This window comes from Ornithorhynchus anatinus, chromosome 8 (assembly GCF_004115215.2).
Source record: "Ornithorhynchus anatinus isolate Pmale09 chromosome 8, mOrnAna1.pri.v4, whole genome shotgun sequence".
NCBI lineage: Eukaryota > Metazoa > Chordata > Mammalia > Monotremata > Ornithorhynchidae > Ornithorhynchus > Ornithorhynchus anatinus.
Genome location: NC_041735.1, coordinates 39167014 through 39183379, shown reverse-complemented (window position 1 = coordinate 39183379; position 16366 = coordinate 39167014). Strand labels below are relative to the sequence as shown.

The window sequence follows — 16366 nt, the reverse complement described above, 5'->3', positions numbered from 1 at the left end:
CAATTCCATGGGGCAATAACCCCCATCGGTCCTCTGAAATTGGCAACCCAGCAAACATTCACCCCCACATGCAAAACCTTTTCTAGCATACTCTTTTCTGAAAGTATTGAAAGTAAAGATATTATCTGTGACCCTTAGGGTTTTAAGGCACGAAAATATTTAACTTACTGTATGTTGCAGTAACCAAGGATTTCTGAGGAGCTCTTCAATTAGTGCAAACATTTCTGACAGCAACTGAAAGGTCTTATGGCAGGTAAAAACTCTTATGTAAGCAGGTTTCCACTATCTAAATACATTTCCAACAGATATATGAGCAGCACATTTGCTATCTCTATTTAGACAAGATCCTTCCACGCTTTTAGAATAAGGCTAATGAAATCTACTTAAAAGAAAATCTCACCGACCTCGTCTAAGATTTTAGGAAAGAAAAACAGAGGAGGAAAATAAAAATGAAATGTAGTGAATTCAGCAACATCCCTTTAAATCTGCTACAGATTTGTCATGAGTAATTTTCTACCTCAGGAGTGTCATAAAAAACTGAGAACTCACACATATTAAACTTAAATATGGAAAACATTCTGTTTTATTGAAAGTATGTAGTGGCAAAGTGGTAAGTGGCTAACGGGGAATTTGCTGAAAATTCCAAATTCCTGATATATGAGGCAATGAAATAACACTTTTGGTTTTAAGGAGTAATTTTACCTCACAGAGCCTGGGCTTAGCAGAGATGTTTAAGGCCCACTAAAGTATTAGAAGTCTGTCACCTACTGATGCGGAAACAACTGAAACTGCATTAATGTCCTGCATTAATGAACTTTGGGATAATCTAATGTAAATTTTTTTTAAACTCAATTAAGTAGCTTATTCTTGAGTTTGCCTCATTATAACATCCCTCGGTTGAAACATTTAAGTGCAGTGTCCTGTACCCAAGGGATGGTTCAACAGATTTTAGTTTATTGGGATGATGACGATGATGAGCAAAACACAGTTCCTCATCATTTTGGTATTTTGGGCTCATAATGCCTAAGACACTCCTTGATAGTAAGTTAGACCGTTAAGTCTTTCACATGATTGGGGTTCTTTTAGTGCTCTGAAGCAAGAATATATGTTAGTAACTCATTTTGTAATACATGGTAGTAGAGAAGAAAATACTAACAGTAGAAATCCACTGAGGCAGTCCTGTGGGCTGAAAACTTCTCTAAGCATCTAATTTACCCCAAGGGAGTAGCTTAGGCACTGGGGAAAATCTAGCTCATTATTGTAATATAAAAGGTTTGCACAGTAAGAGCTCAGTAAGTACAAGTGATTGATTCATTGCATTACCTTTCTTCTTCTCTCCTTTTATTTTTTTGGCTAATAGTTGGCCGTGGTTATCTTCACAAGTGACAAAGCCTGTGAGAATGAATAATCAGGGATCAAACAAGTTAATCAAGCATGGAACCACAGACGGATTTATTTACAGGAAGACGAGGCAATGAAAAAGAGCAGAATATTTTACTGTGATAGCCCAAAATAGTGATGATGGTCACGGCCTGCACCGCCTTTCGGAAACAATTTTCTCCAAAGCCCTGGCCTTCCGTTCTCAAATATTCCCATCCCTCTTCTTGCTCCTATGGTGATCAAAGACAGGAGTTCACAATGCTGGGCTGCTGGGAGATGTCGTTTCCTGTGTGGGCAAGGTTCACTTTTGAACTAATTACTTGGGGAAATTTTCACTGAGCAACAAGAACAGATAACCCAAACCTCCTTTCCTTGGGTTGAGGGAAGCCAAAGCCCCACCTCCCCACATCTATGAAGAATCATTTAGCCATGAAAATTTTCAGGTGAGCAAATTTAAGGCTTAGAACAGAAGCAGCGGGGCCTAGTGGAAAGAGTCAAAGGACCTGGGTTCTAATCCTAGCTCTGTCAATTGCTTGCTCTGGGTCCTTGGGCAAGTCACAACTCTATGCCTCAGTTTCCTCAACTGTAAAATGGGGATTAAATCTTACTCCCTCCTACTCACATGGTGCCCCATGTGGAACAGGGACTGTGTCCCACCTAAATTGCATCTACCGCAGCACTTAGAACAGCGCTCGACACAGTAAATGCTTAACAAATACAGAATAAGAACAATAATAATTTAGGAAAACATTCTGAGGCACAGAATATATGAAGTTTAAGTCTCTTCCTAACCATCCCCACCCTCATGTTTCATGTTTGCCAGTGACAGGAAAGGCAGGGAAGAATGATGTGGAATTTTGCCCTGGGTTTAGGTAAAACTTGTTGCCATGCCTAACTAGATCACTTCTTCCTGTACTCATTTATTTTCTTCCATGTGGAGCAGGTGGTTGCAGTCTGTTTTTTTATTACTGTTCTCAAAGTAAAAAAGAACATTGCAATTCTACTTTTTCTCTTAGGGAAGTAGTTAAAGTCTTATTAGTTGTTTTATAATCCATGCCCTCCTTTTTCACATATTCTTTATAAACATTCATTGCCGATTGAATGCCAGTGGGAATTTCCCATATGAAGGGGCGATTCAGTTCTTGAAAGTGACTCTTTGAAGATGTGAGTAGCCCAATTCAATAGAATATATGAGCAGAAAATATTCAATATGAGGGGAAATTTCATTCCCCCTCCTGCCCTTCTCCCCCGTCTATGCAATACAGGACTGCTAAGGAATAAATGACTAAGACGTGGAAGCTTCCAATGCATTTATTTGGTACTTTTGAAGTGTTCTTTTATTTTACTTCCAAATAACAGGGAAGGAGTTGTAGGCCTTATCGCACCATTGGCAAAGAGTGTGATTCAGGGCAAAGCCGGAGAAGAGAATGGAAAGATAAGAAGAAAAAATTGGTGGAGGGGAATGAGTAGGGGAATGGGTAGCCAGGGGAGGTCTTTGAGGAGGGGAGTAAATGAGCAAATATCATGCGGCATAGTATAGGATAGTCAGAAGACGGCTGAGGTTGGAAGCATGGACACCAGTAAGGAGCCTGAGGCAGTGATCTGGCCGGGAAATGTGAAACAGCGTGGCCCAGTTGAAAGAGCGTGGGCCGGGGAGTCAGAGGACCTGGGTTCTACTTGTCTGTTCTGTGCTTGGACAGTCACTCAACTTCTCTGAGCCCCAATTACCTCATCTGTAAACCGAAAATTAAAACTGTGAGCCCCATGTGGGACGTGGACTGTGTCCAACCTGACCCAGTGCTTAGCAGGTCCCTAACAATACCGAGAAAAACAAAAACAAAAATAAAAAAGGAATGACGACATCTTGGACCAAGAGGGTGGTCATAAGGATGGGAAAGAAGAGGTAGATCCATGAAATAAGGTAGAGGAGAAACCTGTAAGTTTAAGGGAGGAAATCGGTGAAGTTGACCATGGTAAGAATAAGAAAAGAGTAGGTTTAGAAGGGAAGGTGAGAAGGCAGTGTTGGCCTACTCTTTTCTTATTCTTACCATGGTCAACACCACCTCCAGGCAGCTGAACACTACAGTGACAATAAGCTTCCAGCTGTCTCTATGTGGCTGTCTCATAAGCACTTACTGCGTGAAGCACTAGGGTGAATACACAAAAATCAATTTCGGCAAATTATCTGACCCTCAAGGGGTTCACAATTTAAAAGGGGAAGACAGAGACATATAACAGCAGAACTTCTTCCTGCCCTCTCCCGAAGGAGGAGAGACTCATCTGGCGTGGTGTCAGGTGGCAAGGTGTCTGTGTATTTCTCCCCTTCCATAATTCTCCGTGTGTCTTTTGATCTCCATCTATCTCTGCTGCTGTGCCTTTAATTGTGTGTGTTTCTTTCTCTTTTATAATGGTATTTGTTAAGCGTTTACTATGTGCCAGGCACTGTACTGAGCACTGGGGTAGATACGAGATGGTCAGGTTGGACCTAGGCCCTGTCCCGCAGAATGACTGGCTCAAGGTGACATCTTCAAGAGGCTCAGATTTTTATAATTCCATATATAAGGACATGAGTGAAGCACTAAGCACTGGGGTAGATACAAGGTTGTCAGGTTGGACATCGGCCCTATTCCGCACGGGACTCGCAGTCTTAATCCCCATTTTACGGATGAGATAACTGAGGCCCAGAGAAGTGAAATGACTGGCTCAAGGTCACACAGCAGACAAGTCTCTGTCACATCTTCAAGAGGCTCAGATTTTTATGATAATACTATAAACAAGGACATCAGTGGAGCATCTGATTGAGAATCAGGACATCTGGATTGAATTCCCAGTGGTACTCTTCACTGAATGACTGTGGGTTACCCCTTCTTAAGTTTGTTCCTCCTGTTTAAGGTGACTGCTGGTTATGAGATATTTTGAATCATCTGGATGAATGGACGCACCATGCACAAAATACCATATAATAATAATAGTGTTGGTATTTGTTAAGCACTTACTATGCGCAGGGCACTGTTCTAAGCACTGGGGTAGATACAGGGTAATCAGGTTGTCTCACGTGAGGCTCACAGTTAATCCCCATTTTACAGATGAGATAACTGACGCACAGAGAAGTTAAGTGACTTGCCCACAGTCACACAGCTGACAAGTGGCAGAGGTGGGATTCGAACCCAAGACCTCTGACTCCCGAGCCCAGGCTCTTTCCACTGAGACACACTGCTTCTCTAAGGTACCAGAGATTATAGCCAAATGGTGAGCCTCAAGAAAGGGGGCCGAGCCCCCTTGCCTTGGAGTTGCAGGAGCTCATTAAGGGAACTCACTACTTCTGCAGGAGTTAATAATAATAATGTTGGTATTTGTTAAGCGAATACTATGGACAGAGCACTGTTCTAAGCACTGGGGTAGACACAGGGGAATCAGGTTGTCCCACGTGGGGCTCACAGTCTTAATCCCCATTTTACAGATGAGGGAACTGAGGCACAGAGAAGTTAAGTGACTTGCCCACAGTCCTCTTTGGCTCCCCAGGCCACCACCCTGGAAAAAGGAACCTCAGAGACCTTGAGATGGCAGCCACATTTCTTCGTTCATTCATTCATTCGTTCAATCATATTTATTGAGGGCTTACTGTGTGCAGAGCACCGTACTAAGCACTTGGTAGAGTACAACACGACACTAAACAGTGACATTCCCTGCCCACAACGGGCTCAGAGTCTAGAGGTGGAGAGACAAACATCAATACAAATAAATCAAATTACCGATATATACCTAAGTGCTGTGGGGCTGGGAGGGGGGAAGAGCAGAGGGAGCAAGTCAGGGTGACGCAGAAGGGAGTGGGAGATGAAGAAAAGTGGGGCTTAGTCTGGGAAGGCCTCTTGGAGGAGATGTGTCTTTGATAAGGCTTGGAAGGGGGGGAATCGTCTGTCAGATTTGAGCGGGGAGGACGTTCCAGGCCAGAGGCATGACGTGGGCTAGGAGTCAGTGGCGAGGCGACAGGCAAGACGGAGGCTCAGTGAGAAGATTAGCATGAGAGGAGCGGAGTGTGCGGGTAGGGTTGTAGAAGAAGAGAAGCGAGGTGAGGCATGAGGGGGCAAGATGGTGGACTACTTCAAAGCCAATGGTGAGGAGTTTTTGTTTGATATGGAGGTGAATGGGCAACCACTGGAGTTTTTTGAGGAGTGGGGTGATGTGTCCTGAATGTTTCTGTAGAAAAATGACCTGGGCAGCAGAGTGAAGAATGGACTGGAGCGGGGAGAGCCAGGAGGCTGGGAGGTCACCAAGGAGGTCAGCAAGGAGGCTGAAGCGGTAATCTAGAGAAGCAGCGAGGCTCATTGGCAAAAGCCCGGGCTTAGGAGTCAGAGGTCATGGGTTCTAATCCCGGCTCTGCCACCTGTCAGCTGTGTGACTTTGGGCAAGTCACTTCACTTCTCTGGGCCTCAGTGACCTCCTCTTTAAAATGGGGATTAAGACTGTGAGCCTCATGTGGGACAACCTGTATCTACCATAGAGCTTAGAACAGTGCTCTGCACATAGTAAGCGCTTAAAAAATACCAACATTAACATTATTAATCTAGGTGGGATAGGATGGAGTGATTTCTTCCAGCTAGGGTTCAGAGGCTTGGGTCACTGAAGGACGTGACACTGTGTCTCTCTCTGAGACCGTGTGGGTGGGCGGCTGGGGAGAGGGAGGAGCGGCCGACAGGAGCAGCTGTGGTGTCGCTGGATAAACTGGAGAGAGAGACCTAATAGGCTTGTTAATACTTTTATGCTTGTCTTCTCCATGAAAGTTGGAAGCTCCTTGGAATGTGTCACTATCTTGTTTTGTAGTTCCCAAATGCTTACTACAGTGCTTAGCACCCAGCAGGTACTCAAAAATAATGATAATAATTGGGCATTTTTCAAGCGCTTACTATGTTCCAGGCACTAAACTAAGCAAGCGCTGGAGTGGATATAAGCCAATCGGGTTGGATCCAGTCCCTGTCTCATGTGGGGCTCATAGTCTCAATCCCCATTTTACAGATGAGGTAACTGAGGGACAGAGAAGTGACTTATCCAAGGTCATACAACAAGCAAGTGGCAGAGTCAGAATTAGAACTCATGACCTTCTGACTCCCAGGCCTGTACTCTCTCTACTATGCCATGCTGCTTTTCCAGAGAAAGAACCGATTCTTGGGAAAATGTTTCCTTTGTGACTCTTACTGCCATTGATTACTGACAACCTCAGGGAATCTGTTGGTTTTCAAAGGAAGCCCATGCTATTTAAACACTTTTAAACTCCTTTGGGGGCAGCTAAAAACATACACTGCAGTGACATGTATTTCAAGGATTCGCGTTGTCAGAAAAACCACTACCACTGACTCTGGCTAGCCTGATTCAGTGTTAATCAATTAGTTTACCGACTCTATTGTACCGTACCTGCCCAAGAATTTAGTATAGTACTCGGCAGAGAGTAAACGCTCAATAGAAACCCCTGATTTAAATCCTGGTAGCTTCTGAATTGTTGGAAAATAAATGGTCCCCTTTATCATTCTTAACTAGAATTTCAAGATCAGTTTCTCACTAATAAATCTCAAACATATACTTAATTCGTCTACGTATTCATCTTTCCGTTTTCTTCCTTCAGTCGGTAATTTAGTTTGTATTTGCCTCCCCCACTGGACCGTAAGATCTCTGGGGGTTGGGATCATGCCTGCTAATTCTATTTGTACTCTCCCAAGCACTTCACTGATTATTCTCAATAAATACTCCCGATTTATTATGCTACTATTCTCCCAATTCTCCCATCCTATGGGATGTCCTTTACGGAACAAGGCTTTTGAAAATCGGAGGCTCCTCCTTTGGTACTCAGGGAGTCATGGTCTTTCTCAAGCAGGAAACCAGTTTCCAGTCAGTTATGTAAGGATCCAGGGATCTGGTACTCTCTCATGCCATCCCAAAAAACTAAACATTCCCATAGCTCCTTACTGGCTAAGATAGGTACGATGATGATTCTGAAGCAAAGAAGGTGCCTGTACAGGCTTGGCTGGGTTTCAGACTTCCCAGAGTCATGCAGACAATGTAAAATATGTCACAGATTTGAAATAGGCTACCACACGAGTGATTCTGGATGCATATTTAAAATGTGTGGTGGGGGGGAGGGGAACTGGACATCCCCATCCCACCATCTTGAATCCTAAAATATAGGTGTCACCTGAGAACCCCATTTTGAGAAAACACAGTCAAGAGAATAGTGCCCAGTGGATCCAGTTTTGCAAAGCTAAAAGGTCATGAGTTTTCAGAAAAATCTACCAAAATACAACTCCAAGCAGCTGTGCAAGTGTAAATCACTGTGAAAAGAACCAGTGTAAATTAAAGTGAGAAACTCTACATACTAATTGGACATTAGGGAGTGATTCCAGGGGAGGGAAGGTGCTATGCTTGCCCAGACACCTGAATGAGACATCAAGATTCTCTGATGACCATCTAAGTGAGGCCTCCCTCTGTCCCTCCTCTGCCTTTCCTCCCTGGACCCGACCCTCTTTCAACCTTCCCTCACCGAGCCGCTGCTTTGTTTTGAGAAGCAGCGTGGCTCAGTGGCAAGAGCTCGGGCTTAGGACTCAGGGGTTGTGGATTCTAATCCCGGCTCCACCACCCGTCGGCTGTGTGACTTTGGGCAAGTCTCCTCACTCCTCGGTGCCTCAGTGACCTCCTCTGTAAAATGGGGATGAAGACTGTGAGCCTCACGTGGGACAATCTGATCACCCTGTATCAACCCCAGCGCTCAGAACAGGGCTTGGCACGTAGCAAGAGCTTAACAAATACCAATATTATTACTGTTCTCTGAGCTTCTCTTTGGAATCTTCCCCTTTGGAAAAGAGGGCAGCCGAGGAGGGCCGCCCTAAATGGGTGTCCAATTGGAATTGGCAAATACACCCCTAAATCAGGGGTGTTAGCTCCTCCATTCTGTCTTGTTCCACTTTTTTGGTGGGGATTCGTAAGCGTTGGCCATCTGGGTGATGAATTCCACCTCATCGGTTGCACTGGGGTGGGTAATGCCAGGGTGCCATCACCTCAAAACTGCACCGGGCAACTCCCATTCATTCACTCGTATTTACCGAGCGCTGCGTGCTCAGTGTTTGGGAGAGTGCAACGTAACAACCATCCAAATGGGAACTTCTCAAGAGGCCTGAGTTAGTCAGGATGCACTGGGGTGGCTGAAAGCAGTGGATTATGTTCCAAACTCTATGTAGTTCTCCTGTTAAACCTGAACAGAGAACAATCGGCTTGGGTGCAAAGAAGGAGGGAAAGAGTACATAGAAAATTAGATCAAGTAAAATCATGTTGGATGTCTCAGAAATTATTATTCTTACAGGCATGGAGTCTCTGTTACAGTGTACTCTCCCAAGTGCAGAGGACAGTGCTCTGCACACAATAAGTGCTCAGTAAATGTGATTGAAGAAAAAGATGATGTGTCAAGTTGCAAAAGTAGGACACATGGGAGTTGATAAACAATTTAATAATAATAATAGTAACATTGGTATTTGTTAAGAGCTTACTGTGTGCAGAGCACTGTTCTAAGCACTGGGGTAGATACAGGGTCATCAGGTTGTCCCACGTGAGGCTCACAGTCTTAATCCCCATTTTACAGAGGAGGTCACTGAGGCCCAGAGAAGTGACTTGTCCGCAGTCACACAGCTGACAAGTGGCAGAGCAGGCATTCGAACCCATGACCTCTGACTCCCTAGCCCGGGCTCTTTCCACTGAGCCACACTGCTTCTCTTTTAGACTGTGAGCCCATCATTGGGCAGGGAGGGTCTCTCTCTGTTGCCCAATTGTCCATTCCAAGCACTCAGTACAGTGTTCTGCACAAGGTAAGTGCTCAATAAATAGTATTAAATGAATGAATGAATGAAAGGAGGCAGGAGGCGTGATCTGGAGGCAGAGGGCTGCGGTGAGCCTTTAGGCTGTGAGCCCGTCATGGGACCGGGATGGTCCTTCTCTGTTGCCCAATTATCCATTCCAAGAGGTCAGTTCAGTGCTCTGCACAAGGTAAGCGCTCAATAAATAGTATTAAATGAGTGAATGAAAGGAGGCAGGGGGCAGGGCCTGGAGGCCGAGGGCTGCGGTGGGCCAGGTTTCCCCCCCTTTAGACTGTGAGCCCGTCATGGGGCGGGGAGGGTCTCTCTCTGTTGCCCAGTTGTCCATTCCAAGCTCTCAGTACAGTGCTCTGCACAGGGTAAGCACTCAATAAATAGTATTAAATGAATGAAAAGGGGAAAGGAACGGGGCCTGGAGGCAGAGGGCTGCGGTTTGTGGAGTTTCCCCCCCTATAGACTGTGAGCCTGTCATGGGGCGGGGATGGTCCTTCTCTGTTACCCAACTGTCTATTCCAAGCGCTCAGTCCAGTGCTCTGCACAAGGTAAACGCTCAATAAATAGTATTAAATGAATGAATGAAAGGAGGCAGGGGGTGTGGCCTGGAGGCCGAGGGCTGCGGTGGGACGAGTTTTCCCCCTTTTAGACTGTGAGCCCGTCATGGGGCGGGGATGGTCCTTTTCTGTTGCCCAATTGTCCATTCCAAGCGCTCAGTCCAGTGCTCTGCACAGGGTAAGTGCTCAATAAATAGTATTAAATGAATGAATAAATGAAAGGAGGCAGGGGGCGGGGCCTGGAGGAGGAAAGGAACTGCGGTGAGCGGAGTTTTCTCCCCTCTAGACGTGAGACCGTCTTGGGCCGGGGATGGTCCTTTTCTGTTGCCAAGTTGTCCATTCCAAGCGTTCTGCACAGAGTAAGCGCTTCATAAGCTGTGTAGAAGCAGCGTGGCTCAGTGGAAAGAGCCCGGGCTTGGGACTCAGAGGTCATGAGTTCAAATCCCGGCTCCGCCACTTGTCAGCTGTGTGACTGTGAGTGACTCACTTCACTTCTCTGGGCCTCAGTTCCCTCATCTGTCAAATGGAGATGAAGACGGTGAGCCCCACATGGGAAAACCTCATTCCCCTGTGTCTCCCCCAGCGCTTAGAACAGTGCTCTGCACTTAGTAAGCGCTTAACAAATACCAACATTACTATGGGGCGGGGATGGTCCTTTTCTGTTAGCCCAGTTGTCTATTCCAAGCACTCGGTCCAGTGCTGTGCACAGAGTAAGCGCTCCATAACTCTAGGCTTCAAGGCTGTCCATCACCTTGCCCCTTCCTACCTCTCCTCCCTTCTCTCTTTCTACCGCCCACCCCGCACGCTCCGCTCCTCCGCCGCCCACCTCCTCACCGTCCCTCGGTCTCGCCCATCCCGCCGTCGACCCCCGGGCCACGTCCTCCCACGGTCCCGGAACGCCCTCCCTCCTCACCTCCGCCAAACTGATTCTCTTTCCCTCTTCAAAACCCTACTTAAAACTCACCTCCTCCAAGAGGCCTTCCCAGACTGAGCTCCTCTTCTCCCTCTACTCCCTCTGCCACCCCCGCTTTACTTTCCACAGCTAAACCCTCTTTTTCCCCTTTTCCTTCTGCTCCTCCACCTCTCCCTTCCCTTCCCCACAGCACTGTACTCGTCCGCTCAACTGTATATATCTTCACCACCCTATTTATTTTGTTTATTTTGTTTAATGAGATGTACATCACCCTGATTCTATTTAGTTGCCGTTGTTTTTGTGAGATGAAGCAGCGTGGCTCAGTGGAAAGGGCACGGCCTTGGGAGTCTGAGGTCATGGGTTCGAATCCCGACTCTACCACCTGTCAGCTGTGTGACTTTGGGCAAGTCACTTAACTTCTCTGGGCCTCAGTTCCCTCATCTGTAAAATGGGGATTAAGACTGTGAGCCCACGTGGGACAACCTAATTCCCCTATGTCTACCCCAGCGCTTAGAACAGTGCTCGGCACATAGTAAGCGCTTAACAAATACCAACATTAACATTAACATTCTCTGGGCCTCAGTTCCCTCATCTGTAAAATGGGGATGAAGTCTGTGAGCCCTACGTGGGACAACCTGATTGCCTGGAGAAGCAGTGTGGCTGAGTGAAAAGAGCGTGGGCTTCGGAATCAGAGGTCATGGGTTCGACTCCTGGCTCTGCCACTTAGCTGTGTGACTGTGGGCAAGTCACTTAACTTCTGTATGTCTCAGTTACCTCATCTGTAAAATGGGGATTATCTGTGAGCCTCACGTGGGACAAACTGATTACCCTGATCTGCCCCAGCGCTTAGAACAGTGCTCGGCACATAGTAAGCGCTTAACAAATACCAACATTATTATTTATTGCCATTGTTCTCATCTTCCCGTCTCCCCCGATTAGACTGTAAGCCTGTCAGAGGGCAGGGACGGTCTCGCTCTGTTGCCGACTTGTTCATTCCAAGTGCTTAGTCCAGGGCTCTGCACAGAGTAAGCGCTCAATAAATACTAGGAAATGAATGAATGAATAAATATGATTGAGTGCGTGAATGAGTGAATGAAATGAATGAGTGAATGATTGAGTGAACTTATGAATGAGTGAGTGAATGAATGAGTGAACGAATGAATGAATGAACGAATGAGTGAATGAACGAACGAGTGAATGAATGAATGAGTGAATGGGTGAATGAATGAAGAGTGAATAAATGACTGAATGAACGAATGAATGAATGAATGAGTGAATGAATGAGTGAACGAATGAATGAATGGTGAATGAATGAGTGAACGAATGAATGAGTGAACGAATGAATGAATGAATGAACGAATGAGTGAATGAACGAATGAGTGAATGGGTGAATGAATGAAGAGTGAATAAATGACTGAATGAACGAATGAATGAATGAGTGAGTGAATGAGTGAATGAATGAAGAGTGAATGATTGAGTGAAAGAATGAATGAATGAATGAGTGAGTGAATGAGTGAATGAATGAAGAGTGAATGAATGAATGAGTGAGTGAATGAGTGAATGAACGAATGAATGAGTGAGTGAATGAGGAATGAATGAAGAGTGAATGAATGAGTGAACGAATGAGTGAATGAATGAGTGAGTGAATGAATGAGTGAACGAATGAACGAATGAGAGAATGAACGAATGAGTGAAGGAACGAAGGAATGAATGAACGGAAGGGGGCGGGGCCTGGAGGCGGCGGGCGGAGAGGGGCGGGGCGTGTTCGTCCTCGTGACAGGCGTGGGGGGGGGCGGCGCCGGCGCAGGCGCAGTGGAGGAGATTTCCTGTGGCCGGGGGGGGGGGGGAAGATGGCGGCCTCCACTGCCCGCCGCTGAGCCCCGCAGCCGCAGCCGCAGCCGGGGGAGGAGCAGCCGCCTGGGCCGGGTCGGGCCGGGTCGGAGCCCGCCGTCTCCGCCGCCGCCGAGGTAACGGGGAGGGCCGGGGAGGGGGGGCACGGAGGCCGCCGGGACGGACGAGGGCGACGAGGAAGGAGCGGCGGCAGCGGCAGGAGGTTTTCGGTGCCCGGGCCGGTCCTGCCGCGCCCCGCTGTCCCCTCCCGGCCCCCGCCCCCCGCCCCCCGTCCTCTCTTCCCCCCAATCCTCCCCGAAACGCTTCCGGGAAGCCGCACCGCCCCCGACACACACACACACACACACACACACACACGCGAAGGGGAGGCCCCGAGGAAACACAGATGCTCTGGCTCTGTGTCTCTCTGTCTCTCTTCCTGTCTCTCTGTGTCTAACCCTATCTGTCTCTCTCGGTCTCTTTCTCTCTGTGTCTCTCTGTCCCTGACTCTATCTGTCTCTGGGTCTGTCTCTGTCTCTCTCGGTCTCTCTGCCTCTCTGTTTCTCTCTCTGCGTGTCTCTCTCTCTCTGTGTCTCTCTGTCCCTGACTCTATCTCTCTCTGTCTCTCTCTGTATCTCTCTGTCTCTCTGTGGCTAACCCTATCTGTCTCTGGGTCTGTCTCTGTCTCTCTCGGTCTCTCTGCGTGTCTCTCTCTCTCTGTGTCTCTCTGTCCCTGGGTCTGTCTCTGTCTCTCTCGGTCTCTCTGCCTCTCTGTCTCTCTCTGCGTGTCTCTCTCTCTCTGTGTCTCTCTGTCCCTGACTCTATCTCTCTCTGTCTCTCTCTGTATCTCTGTCTCTCTGTCTCTCTGTGGCTAACCCTATCTGTCTCTGGGTCTGTCTCTGTCTCTCTCGGTCTCTCTGCCTCTCTGTTTCTCTCTCTGCGTGTCTCTCTCTCTCTCTGTGTCTCTCTGTCCCTGACTCTATCTCTCTCTGTCTCTCTCTGTATCTCTCTGTCTCTGTCTCTCTGTGGCTAACCCTATCTGTCTCTGGGTCTGTCTCTGTCTCTCTCGGTCTCTCTGCCTCTCTGTTTCTCTCTCTGCGTGTCTCTCTCTCTCTGTGTCTCTCTGTCCCTGACTCTATCTCTCTCTCTCTGTCTCTGGGTCTGTCTCTGTCTCTCTCGGTCTCTCTGCCTCTCTGTTTCTCTCTCTGCGTGTCTTTCTGTGTCTCTCTGTCCCTGACTCTATCTCCGTCTCTCTCTGTATCTGTCTCTGTGTCTCTCTTCCTGTCTCTGTCTCTCTCTGTCTCTCTGTCCCTGACTCTATCTCTGTGTCTCTCTGTCTCTCTCGGTCTCTGTCTCTCTCGGGCTCTCTGCCTCTCTGTTTCTCTCTCTGTGTGTCTGTCTCTGTGACTCTCTGTCCCTGACTCTATCTATCTCTGTCTCTCTCTGTATCTGTCTCTGTGTCTCTCTTCCTGTCTGTCTCTCTGTGTCTAACCCTATCTGTCTCTGTGTCTGTCTCTCTCGGTCTCTGTCTCTCTCGGTCTCTCTGCCTCTCTGTTTCTCTCTCTGCATGTCTCTCTCTGTATCTCTCTGTCCCTAACTCTATCTCTGTCTCTCTATCTGTCTCAGTATCTGTCTCAGTGTCTCTCTGTCTCTCTCTGTCCCTATCTGTCTCTGTGTCTGTCTCTGTCTCTCTCGGTCTCTCTGTTTCTCTCTTTCTCTCTGTGGCTCTCTGTCCCTGACTCTATCTCTGTCTCTCTCTGTGTCTGTCTCTGTGTCTCTCTGTCTCTATCTGTCTCTGTGTCTCTCTTCCTGTCTCTCTGTGTCTAACCCTATCTGTCTCTGTGTCTGTCTCTGTCTCTCTTGGTCTCTGTCACGGTCTCTCTGCCTCTCTGTTTCTCTGCGTGTCTGTCTCTCTCTGTGTCTCTCTGACCTTGTCTCTCTCTATCTCTGTCTCTGTGCCGCTCTGTCTCTCTCTGTCTATCTTTCTGTGTCTCTTTGTCCCTATCTGTCTCTGTCTCTCTTCGTGTCTGTCTCTGTCTCTGTGTCTAACCCTATCTCTCTCTGTCTCTGTCTCGGTCTCTCTGTGTCTCTGTTTCTCTTTGTTTGTGTCTCTCTGTCCCTGACTCTATCTCTGTCTCTCTCTGTATGTGTCTCTGTCTGTCTGTCTCTGTCTCTCTCTACCTCTCTCTGTCTCTCTGTGTCTGTCTCTGTCTCTCTCGGTCTCTCTGTTTCTCTCTTTCTCTCTGTGTCTCTCTGTCCTTGACTCTATCTCTGTCTCTGTTTCTGTCTCTGTCTCTCTTGGTCTCTGTCTCTCTCGGTCTCTCTGTTTCTCTCTCTCTCTCTGTGTCTGTCTCTCGCTGTGTCTCTCTGCCCCTGTCTCTCTGTGTCTCTTTGTCTCTGTCTCTCTGTTTTTCTGTCATTGTCTCTCTGTCTGCCTTTGTCTCTCTCTCTCTCTGTCTCTCTGTGTCTGGCTCTCTCTATGTCTCTCTGTCTCTGTCTCTCTGTGTCTGTCTCTCTGTCTCCCTCGCTCCATCTCTCTGTCTCGCTCTCTGTATCCGTCTCTGTCTGTCTCTGCCTGTCTCTCTCTGTATCTCTCTCTGTCTGTCTGTCTCTCTGTGTGTCTCTCTGATTCTGTCTCTGGGTGTCTCCCTGTCTCTGTCTCCCTGTCTCTGTCTCTCAGCTGTGCATGTGCCGAGAGACAGACAGCGGCTCTGCTACTCATATTGTGTGTGACCTGGGGCAAGTCTCTTCATTTCCCTGGGCCTCAGTTACCTCATCTCTAAAATGGGGATTGAGACTGTGAGCCCCATGTGGGACAGGGACTGGGTCCAGTTGGATTATCTTATATCTACCCAGTGCTTAGAACAATGCTTGATTGAGAAGCAGCGTGGCTCACTGGAAAGAGCACGGGCTTTGGAGTCAGAGGTCATGGGTTCGAACCCCGGCTCTACCACTTGTCAGCTGTGTGACTTTGGGCAAGTTACTTAACTTCTCGGTGCCTCAGTTACCTCATCTGTAAAATGGGGATTAAGACTGTGAGCCCCACGTGGGACAACCTGATTCCCCTGTGTCTACCCCAGCGCTTAGAACAGTGCTCGGCACATAGTAAGCGCTTAACAAATACCAACATTATTATTATTATTATTATAACAAGCACTCAACAAATACAATTATTATTATTATTATTATTATTATTATCATCATCTCTAGGACAGGAGCAGGCTGGGCTTGAGAAGCAGCATGGCGGAGTGACCAGGAACAATAGTGGCATCTGTTAAGCGCTTACTCTGTGCCGGACACTATACTAAGCGCTGGGATGGATACAAGCAAACTGAGTTGGGCACAGGCCCCCGTCCCATGTGGGGCTCACGGTCTCAACCCCCATTTTGCAGATGAGGGACCTGAGACCCAGAGACGTCAAGCGACTTGCCCCAGGTCCCACAGCAGACCAGTGGGCCGGGGGGGGGGATTATTTCATTCATTAATTTATCCAATCGTATGTATTGAGCGCTTTTCTGTGTGCAGAGCACTGTCCACTACACCGTGCTGCCTCCGGGCCTGGGAGTCAGAAGGTCGTGAGTTCTAATCCCAGCTCTGTCACCTGTCTGCTCTGCAACCTTGGGCAAGTTACTTTACTTCTCTGGGCCTCAGTGACCTCGTCTCCAAAATGGGGATTGAGACAGGGAGCCCCAGGTGGGACAGGAAGCGTGGCCAACCCGATTCGCTGACATCCACCCCAGCGCTTAGTACAGTGCCTGGCACACAGTAAACGTTTAACAAGGACCTCAGTTCTTAGTAGTAAGATTATTGTGATGGGCCGGGAGCAAGGTGGGCTGCAGCAG

At 47.7% G+C, this 16366-nt stretch overlaps 1 protein-coding gene across 4 annotated transcripts in view; it reads left to right on the top strand.

Annotated features, from left to right (window-relative positions):
- Positions 1-12568: 12568 nt before the first annotated feature.
- DNAJC13 (DnaJ heat shock protein family (Hsp40) member C13) overlaps positions 12569-16366 on the top strand; it is a 110487-nt gene continuing 106689 nt past the window's right edge. For all 4 annotated transcript variants that reach the window (XR_003761411.2, XM_029070119.2, XM_029070121.2 and 1 more), the window contains exon 1: positions 12569-12661. The gene's annotated coding sequence lies outside the window, so the exon portion shown is untranslated. The remainder of the gene's footprint in view (positions 12662-16366) is intronic.